The following is a 9,039-nucleotide window of genomic DNA, read 5'->3' as shown; positions in this document are numbered from 1 at the left end:
CAAAGGAAACCATAAACAAAACAAAAAGACAACCTACAGAATGGGAGAAAATATTTGCAAATGATGAGACTGACAATGGAATAATCTCCAAAGTATACAAATAGCTCATGCAGCTCAATATCAAAAAAACAAACAACCCAATCAAAAAATGGACAGAAGATCTAAATAGACATTTCTCCAAAGAAGACATACAGATGGGCAAAAAGCACATGAAAATCTGCTCAACATCACTAATTATTAGAGAAATGCAAATCAAAACTACAATGAGGTATCACCTCACACCAGTCAGAATAGCCATCATCAAAAAGTCTACAAACTGTAGACTACAAAAATGTTGGAGAGGGTGTGGAGAAAAGGAACCCTCCTACACTGTTGGTGGGAATGTAAATTGGTTCAACCACTATGGAGAATATTATGGGATTCCTTAAAAAACTTAAAATAGAACTACCATATGATCCAGCAATCCCACTCCTAGGCATGTATCTGGAGAAAATTATACTTCAAAAAGATACATGCACCCCAGTGTTCAGTGCAGCACTATTCACAATAACCAGGACATGAAAGCAACTTAAATGTCCATTGACAGATGAATGGATAAAGAAGATCTGGTACATATATACAATGGAATATTACTCAGCCATACAATTGAATGAAATAATGCCATTTGCAGCAACATGAATTGATGTAGAGATTATCATACTAAGTGAAGTAATTCAGAGAAAGACAAATATCATATGATATCACTTATATGTGGAATCTAAAAAAATGATACAAATGAACTTAATTACAAAACAGAAACAGACTCACAGATTTAAAAAACAAACTTATGGTTACTAAAGGGAAAACGTATGGGGAGGGATAAATTAGGAGTTTGGGTTCACATATACACACTACTATATATAAAATAGATAATCAACAAGACCCTACTGTATAGCAAAGGGAACTCTACTCAGTATTCTGTAATAACCTATATGGCAAAAGAATCTGAAAAAGAATGGATATATGTATATGTATAACTGAATCATTTTGCTGTACACCTGAAATTAATTCAACATTGTAAATCAACTATACTTCAATATAAAATAAAAATTAAATTAAAAAAAGATTAAAAAAAGAACTGTCTTCCAATGCAAGGATCAGATCAAAGAACATGAATGCAATATTCCTACTGGGATGATTAGGAGGATAACACACCCTTGGTAGGTGCAGAGCCTGTTCGCTTATCCTCTGACTTTCTTGTTCCCTTTCTCCACTACATCCAATTAAACACATAAAAACTTTGAGAAAGCTGCCTCTTCCTTCACCAATGCCAAGAAGGACAAACTCAAAGAACCATTTGTCTGTCTGTCTTCCTCTGATGTTGCTTCTTCATGTTTGAGCTATTGGGAGAAGAGAGAGGCAATAAATCCTCTTAATAAAAGCAAAAAATAAAAATAAAAATAAAAAATAAGCCTATATGGTTAGTCACAATCCTTGCTATACTTATATAAATAACAAGACCAAGTTTATTGAATCTAGACTTATTTTGCAAACAAATTTGTCTTAATTTGGCTATCTTTGATAGAAATGAAGATGATTTTAGAGAGAAAAATTATCTTTCAATAGAAACCAAAGTATGTATTGTGGATATTAGATTCTAGTGCTATTAATTTTCCTTGAAGTTTTGTTAATTACCTGAAAACTGGACTGTATCCTGAATTTTTCTAGTTTCCTCCACTACCTGACTACAACTCTCCAAACTAGTGTTTCCAAATTTTCTCCCACCCTTTTGACTTGGAATCATTAAAACTAAAACTGCCTTTTTTTCTGAAGCCTTGCATACTGAAGGTAGATATCTTAATATAAACTTCAGAGAAATCGCCACAACAGCTCATGTTTAGACAATCTTCTTCATTCCTGTTGCTAAATGGACCACTCAGAAAGTTTACCTGAACATCTGATGACATCATCATGGACATTCAAACTACAAAAGATGCTTTAACCCTGACATTTAGAGATCTTCTCAACTGTCTACCCTCAGAACTCAAAAACTGATATGAAATTTGCCTCAATTATTAACCATTGTTTTTTTTGTCTCCATAGCAATGCCTCTCATTAAATACCTGATTGCTTGTGCAGTAAGTTTAACTTGTACTTGGAAATACTGCTTTGGAAGAGAAAATTAAGGTAAAATGATCATATGGATGGACTCTAATCCAATATGACTTGTAGTTTTATAAGGGGGGAATATTAGAACACAGACATGCACAGACTGAGGGGCAACCATGTGAGGACACAGTGAGAAGGTAGCCATCAAAGGAGAGAGGCCTCAAAGAAACTAAACTTGACACCTTGATCTTGGACTTCTAGCCTCTAGAACTATGAGAAAATATATTTTTGTTGTTTAAGCCACCTAGTAGCCAATGTGGTATTTTGTTATGGCAGCCCTAGCAAACTAATACAATCACTATTAGGGAAAAAAAATCATGTGCTTTGTTATTCCAGTAGAATGATTTTAACACTGATTACTTCTTACCTTGAGATTATAAAAGACAGTGATAAACATTACTGTAGAGTATATATGAGTTGTGTCCTATGAAACAAAGCTAGTTAACAAACACCTCTCAGCTGTAGATGATGCCATGTGTTCATCCGGTCAGCAAGAAGACATGAGTGGAAGGGAGAACCTTTTCTGCTTCAGACAATCAACTTCCTGGCTTACCCTGAGTATGACAAAGAGGACCATTGCTTGGGGACCAGGTCTTCAAGCAGTCACAACAGGCCTCAGGAACCCACAAGAAAATTGGGAAGGAAGAATATTACTAGCCAGGCCCATATGAATCTTTTCCTCCCATCACTGCTCTTTTGTGAAAAATTCTTCCAAATACACATTTTTGTCCCAAAATATCATGTTGGATGCTCCCTACTAGGAGCAAACTTTTCTAGCATCTCTGTTGGATGAATTTTCACACTTGCAAAATCACTCAGAAAAGAGTTCATCCTCCCAACACCTCCCCTGCACCAGTGTCCCCCTAAACAGCATCTGACCACAATATGAAGGAACTTACCTCCCAGGTAAACAGGTGCTTGAATGTGATTTAATTATCTCTGCATCCTCTCCCTGGTCTCCCTGTGAAATCTAGTCACCTCTTTGCATTAAAGCATTTCTGTGAGAAGCCCTGTAAGGTGCTGGCTATTCTCAATTCTGTCTTGCTGGTTTCTCTGAAGTGCCTAGAAGCTGTCCTCTCCACACACAAACTGTTCCGACAAACTTCATTTGAATGATTTGGATTTTAATTCTCAATTTGCTTCTGTTCCTAAGCTCTTAAGGCTTTTTTTTTTTTTTTAACCAATTCAGAAAAAACATCATTAAAAAAAAGACAAGGTTACTCGCAGATCTAACATGCTAAGCTTTAACTTAGTAAGTTCTTAAGACTGATGTTTTCCAAGGAACAAACTTTCTTGTCTCCTGTGCAATAATAAAGGTTTGTCATAAAAGTACAAAAAGTGAAAAAAAATAAAAATAGTGGTATCTTCACAGTTGAGTTCTTAACATATTTTCTGATATATGTAAAAAGAGAAAAATTGGCAAAATGGGTACCAACATTTTAAAAAATAATAATTAAGCCTAAATCCTTAGATTTACCAATTTTATAAAATAAGAAAATAACATTTTATAAAATACAATTTTATGAAATATGATTTTATAAAATTTGTATAGCTAGGTAACAAATGATTTGCCCAAAAAACAGATTTAGCAGGTGGAGTCCAGGGACACATTCTACAAAATAAATTTATTGACACTGTAAAGGGTTACTAGCATAAAATTGTGGTGGGAATAAAAAGGGCAGTGACCTTCTTCCTGAAGTTTAGGAGTGATCCCTGAATAGAGAGATATCTGAGTTGAAGTGGTCATTGGAAACAAATGGTAGAGACTGTGAAATCACAGAGAGCAGGCTGTATCAATTCCAGCTTCTGGACTCAGAGAAGGAAGGAAGAGCTTCAGATTTCACTGCAGAGAATGAGGCTGAGAAACTTTAAAATCAGATGCATTTTCCCAGATCCAGCGGGCCAGCTAATGCACAAAAATGCTTAAAGCCAGATAGGTATGTCACCTTTATTTCCTAGAAAAGATGTTAGCATTTTCTAAATCCTCATCTACCATTCCTGGCATGCATTCTTTTATAGCTTTCTGGAAGTTTCATCAGCACCACTTGTATATCTGTAGTACGATGTGTCTGTGGAGAGTACAGATTGCAGGTCCGGGGTGGGGGCAACGGACTCTTCTAGCTACCACAGTGAGTGGCGCCCCTGCAAACCTGAGTAAGGAAGACAACTTGCCTTTATGCGGGTAATGTTACAATCTGCATGTCTAGGGGCACAAATATAAAGACCGACCCTGTTCTGGGAATGGTTATGATTCTGACTGACCTCAAAGAGGTAATTATGAAACCCCTGGATCATCAGGATCTGGATGTTCCCTACTTTTTCCATGGTGTGATCATGACAGAAAGTGTGGCTGTAGATATCTGGGAACATTTCCAGAAATGTCTTCCTGTAGGAGTTAATTATAAAGTAAATGTGTATGAAACAGAAAATAATATTGAAACCTATCAAGGGGAATAGATCTTAAGGGTTAATATTGTAGGCGGACTACTTTGGAAAAAATCTTTTTCCCTTGGAGTATTAAGAAGTCATCACATAATTGCCATCTCTCCACATTTTGTTCTAGAGTGCCTGGTTTATTGATATCAGTGTGAGACCTGTTTTAAATAAAAATCTATTCGTAAAAACCTAAATTTGTAATATGTTCTAAATATCATTATAGAGTGTCTTTTAACTGTAGATTAAAAATCACTTCATTTTCAGCAAAATATTTTGATGTAAACATCAAATGTTTTGAAAACAAAGGGGATCTGTTTTTGTTGTTTTCCTTTTATCTAATTTTTGTATCCATTTTGTCTGGGCATATTAAATGGTAAAAATATTTATAAGATTTGCACTAGGTGAATCATCTTAAAAAGAAAATACTGAAGGCCACAGAGTCTGGGAATATTAATATCTTTTTAATAGATTGATCCCCCTTGATTTCTTATTCTGGAGTAAAGGTACAAGTTTTTCCATGAAAATTAGACACACAAATCATCTGACGCAATGTATGACAGATGGAAAATGATTGATGGGAATTTTGCTTTAATGTACATTGTTCATAGCAATTTTGCCCAGCTTAATGAACTGTGAATTAATAATGAGGAGCAACACATTCAACATATTAAAGTAATAAAGTGCTTTTATGGACATTTTTCATGTTTCCAGACTTTCTTGGCCACCCTGAACAACTTTAACTCAAAGGATTAAAAAATAATCACTTATTTAACTGTGTTAAAATAGTCAACTTTGAAAAGGATATTTTCCTGTATGAACTTTTTCCTAATTGATTCCATTTTGTTCTGATCAGTAAACTTACCTGCGTAAGCTGCACTATTAAAAAAAAAAGTGATCTGATAGAGTATTAGATGACATACGTGACTATATTCCATTGTTTTCTGATTCAGTGACATAAAGGAGTAAAGTGAAAAATTAATAATTATACTTTTTTTAATTAGGAGAATAGAAAAACTAAATTTCTTGTAGAAATAAGCAAAAGAGTCCTCGTGTCAGCCCTGCTCCTCTTAAAAGACTGTGATGCTGTAATACCAATGGATAATCTGGGAGACTTAACCAGCTGTCATTAAAATAGATTTTACCAAGGCAAGGACAATAGGGTGCTTATTAGCAGTGAGAAATCAGTAGTCTTTTAGAAGTGTACCCATTGGAAAGTGTGGGATATATAATAAATGAAAGCCTTTCATTATTCATTGTTATAAGCCAAATGTAGATTAAATGTACACTACCTTCAATTCAGATATTAAGGTATCCTTCCCTCAGTAATTTTATGAGGTAACATGTATAATCTCAAGCATAGGCTAAGTCATATATTTTATAATCTTTCAAAAAATTTTAAAGCAATGTGTTAACCCTATAATGAATATAAAATGGATCCTAACTGCATGTCTTAGAAAATGTGCATTTCATAGAATTATTTAAGAATGAATCCTTAATAGCCCATCTTTTTAAGTATGTTAGCTGAACGTTATGATTGTGTAATATCATTTTAGGGCATTACCACATTTTATGAAATAAAATAATATTCAGAAGCATAATTTTGCCAGAATGTAAAATTTAAAACCAGAAATTTAACTTGTGAAAAATCCTCACATGATTATTGGCCTGTTAAAAAATAAAGCAAACCTCACAAACTTGATGCAAGCTATTATGTGCAAAATAATGTGCTAGTTACACAGCCCTCTGGGAAGTGAATGTGAGTCCCGATGCTTCTTTCTTGGTTTATTTCATTCCTAGAGTACATTTGTTGCAGGTTTTTCTTATGTTTCCAAAGGAAACAAGTAAGCCGTCTCAAGTTTAGGTTTGTCCCCAGTAAAGTAAAAAATGTGCCAGATACCACTTGACTGGATGATAACTAAAACTGGACAAATATTTTCTCTCACTGGAGACTGACAGTGTTTTAGTTGTGTTTAAAATTTGTGATTCTCCTAAAAAAAAGGGTACAAATGAAAACTTATGGTTACCAGTGGATAAGGCGGGGAGGGATAAATTGGGAGATTGGGATTGACATATACACACTACTATATATAAAATAGGTAACTAATAATAACCTACTGTATAGCACGGGGAACTCTACTCAATACTCTGTAATGGCCTATATGGGAAAAGAATCTTTAAAAATAGTGGATATATGTATATGTATAACTGACTCACTTTGCTGTACACCTGAAAAGAACAAAAATTTGTAAATCAACTATACTCCAATAAAAATTTTTAAAAATAAAAAAATAGAGTACTACATGCATTTCTAAGAAATAAACATTATTTTCTTCATTTTTCTAAAAAAATAAAAATAAAAAATATAATTTCTGATTTTCAAGCTAATGAACACCTAAGAATGAATTTTGCAAATCTACATGTGTAATGTATAATTCTTTTGTTCAGAGGCAATGACATTACAAAAGAACAAAACTTCTCAAACATTTCCCCATTTAGAGTAATGCTGACAATGAGTGTCTGGTGGATCTCAGAGGGGCACAACTGATAATATATTTATCATGCTGCCAGTTTGGTAAGTGGTTTCATGTTCACTAAGAAAGACTTGTCAATGGACACTGAAGAATAGATGTGAGGTCTCTGTGAGGTCTTTGTGCCAAGTCTCTGTGTGTTGTCTCTGGGTGAGATCTCTGTGTGAAGTCTCTGTATGAGGTCCCTTTGGAAGGTATCTCTGGGAAATCTGTTAAATCTGTGCTAGGTTTCTGTCTGAGGGTCTGTGAGGCAACACGAGGTCCCTGTGTGAGGTCTCAGTATGTGATCTCTGAGAAAGGTGTTTGTGTGAGAAGTCTCTCTTGAGAGGTGTGTCTGTGAAGTTTTTGTGTATTGTCTCTGGGTCTCTCCATTTCTTTCTTTTTTTTTTTTTCTTTTGGTCTCTCAATTTCTTGTCTTATTGTACCTTATGGAAGACGGAGCAGCAAGAGAAGGGCAAAGGGACTTGCTTCTTTCTGTTTTCTTGCTGTTCCATCAGCATCACCTGTCTGCAGCACTTCTCCCAGCAGGAGCCAGGGGGGTCCAAGTCCAGCTTCCCCATATTCCCAGAACTCACTTCTGGGTGCCCCTGAGAGGACCCAGCAGCAGCCAGGCTCAGGTCCCAGACCTGTCCACTCTTTCCTCTGGTTACCAACCCCTCCCACAAGTCCTGGCTCCACTCGCACTGCTCTGCCCATTCTGGAGGCTGCCTTGGGAATTGGGGCCCAGAGGTAGGGCCTGGCTCCAGGGAGAAACCAGGGGTGTGAGCAGTCCTGTGCTCACTCTGCCCCCTCCACCCCAGGTCCCAGCATTTCCACATGTTGAGGGGCCTGACAGGTATGGGGGATGGGGTCCATTTCTGTTGTCATCTGGATCAGGGGCATCAGCTGGAACAGAAATCTCCACAAATGAGAAAGACACCACCTGGAGCTGTGTCCACCATGCGCCCTGTGCATGGCAGAAAACACCAAATCACTCTAGAGAAATTCTTCCTCATCTCCCTGCTTTCCCATATGGATGGGGGTCAGGAGACAAGAAAAGCTGTTCTAGAAGCAGATCAGTGGAACACTCCTGGACTGCACCTTGCCCCATCCATTTTGCACAGGTCACCCCCACACCACCACCACCACAAATCCTGTCTGATTGCTTCTTCACCTGCCAGGCTCTGGGGTGATCAAGGACTGGGAGACAGGCAAGGCTTACTACACAATCACAAGCCAGTCCCCACCTCTCCCCTGGAGCAGGAGTCCTTGGGCCATGTGTTTATGTGAAGGTCACCAGACTAGGAGTCACATCCCAAGTTCCCTAGTCCTGGCTTTTACACCTATTGTTAAGTTATCCTTTCTAAAAGTCAAGAGGTGATGATGTGTAAGCTTATTAAATACAGTATTAAGAGATTAACCTTCCCTGATTTGCTTTACTTCTATAAGTTTGACCTTCTGTTTTGACCTAAAGGTGGTTTCTCTAGGTCTGTGATCTTAGAGTTGGAATAGGGTAGAGACCCTGGGGTGGGGCCATGATGAGCTACTGGACCCTTAACTTTTCCTCCCCTTTAGGCCTTTAGATGGTGGTTGTATGTCAGGGGGCTGCTCTTTCACTGCACATTTATGGGAATCTGGTACCACTTTGCCTCCTTCCTTGGATAGAATGTTTTTTCTTCACCTACATCCCACCCTAAATTCACGGTGTTTGACCATCAGATAGTTACTACACACAGTCACATCCCTATTCCATTCATCCAAAACTCCTTCTTTGGGGTTAACATAGAGTGGAAGGTAGGTGACCCATGAACATAGCCATTCATTTATATGGGACTGGGCTCAACACAGCCCTCAGCAGCCTCCCTGATACTCCCCCCATCTACACACACAGAGCTGGAAATGCCATCCTTGCTGCTGCTCTAAAGTGTGGGAAAAACAGAGGTGGGGG

Source organism: Eubalaena glacialis, chromosome 9, assembly GCF_028564815.1.
Source record: "Eubalaena glacialis isolate mEubGla1 chromosome 9, mEubGla1.1.hap2.+ XY, whole genome shotgun sequence".
Classification (NCBI taxonomy): Eukaryota; Metazoa; Chordata; class Mammalia; order Artiodactyla; family Balaenidae; genus Eubalaena; species Eubalaena glacialis.
Note: the sequence above shows the minus strand (reverse complement) of the source record.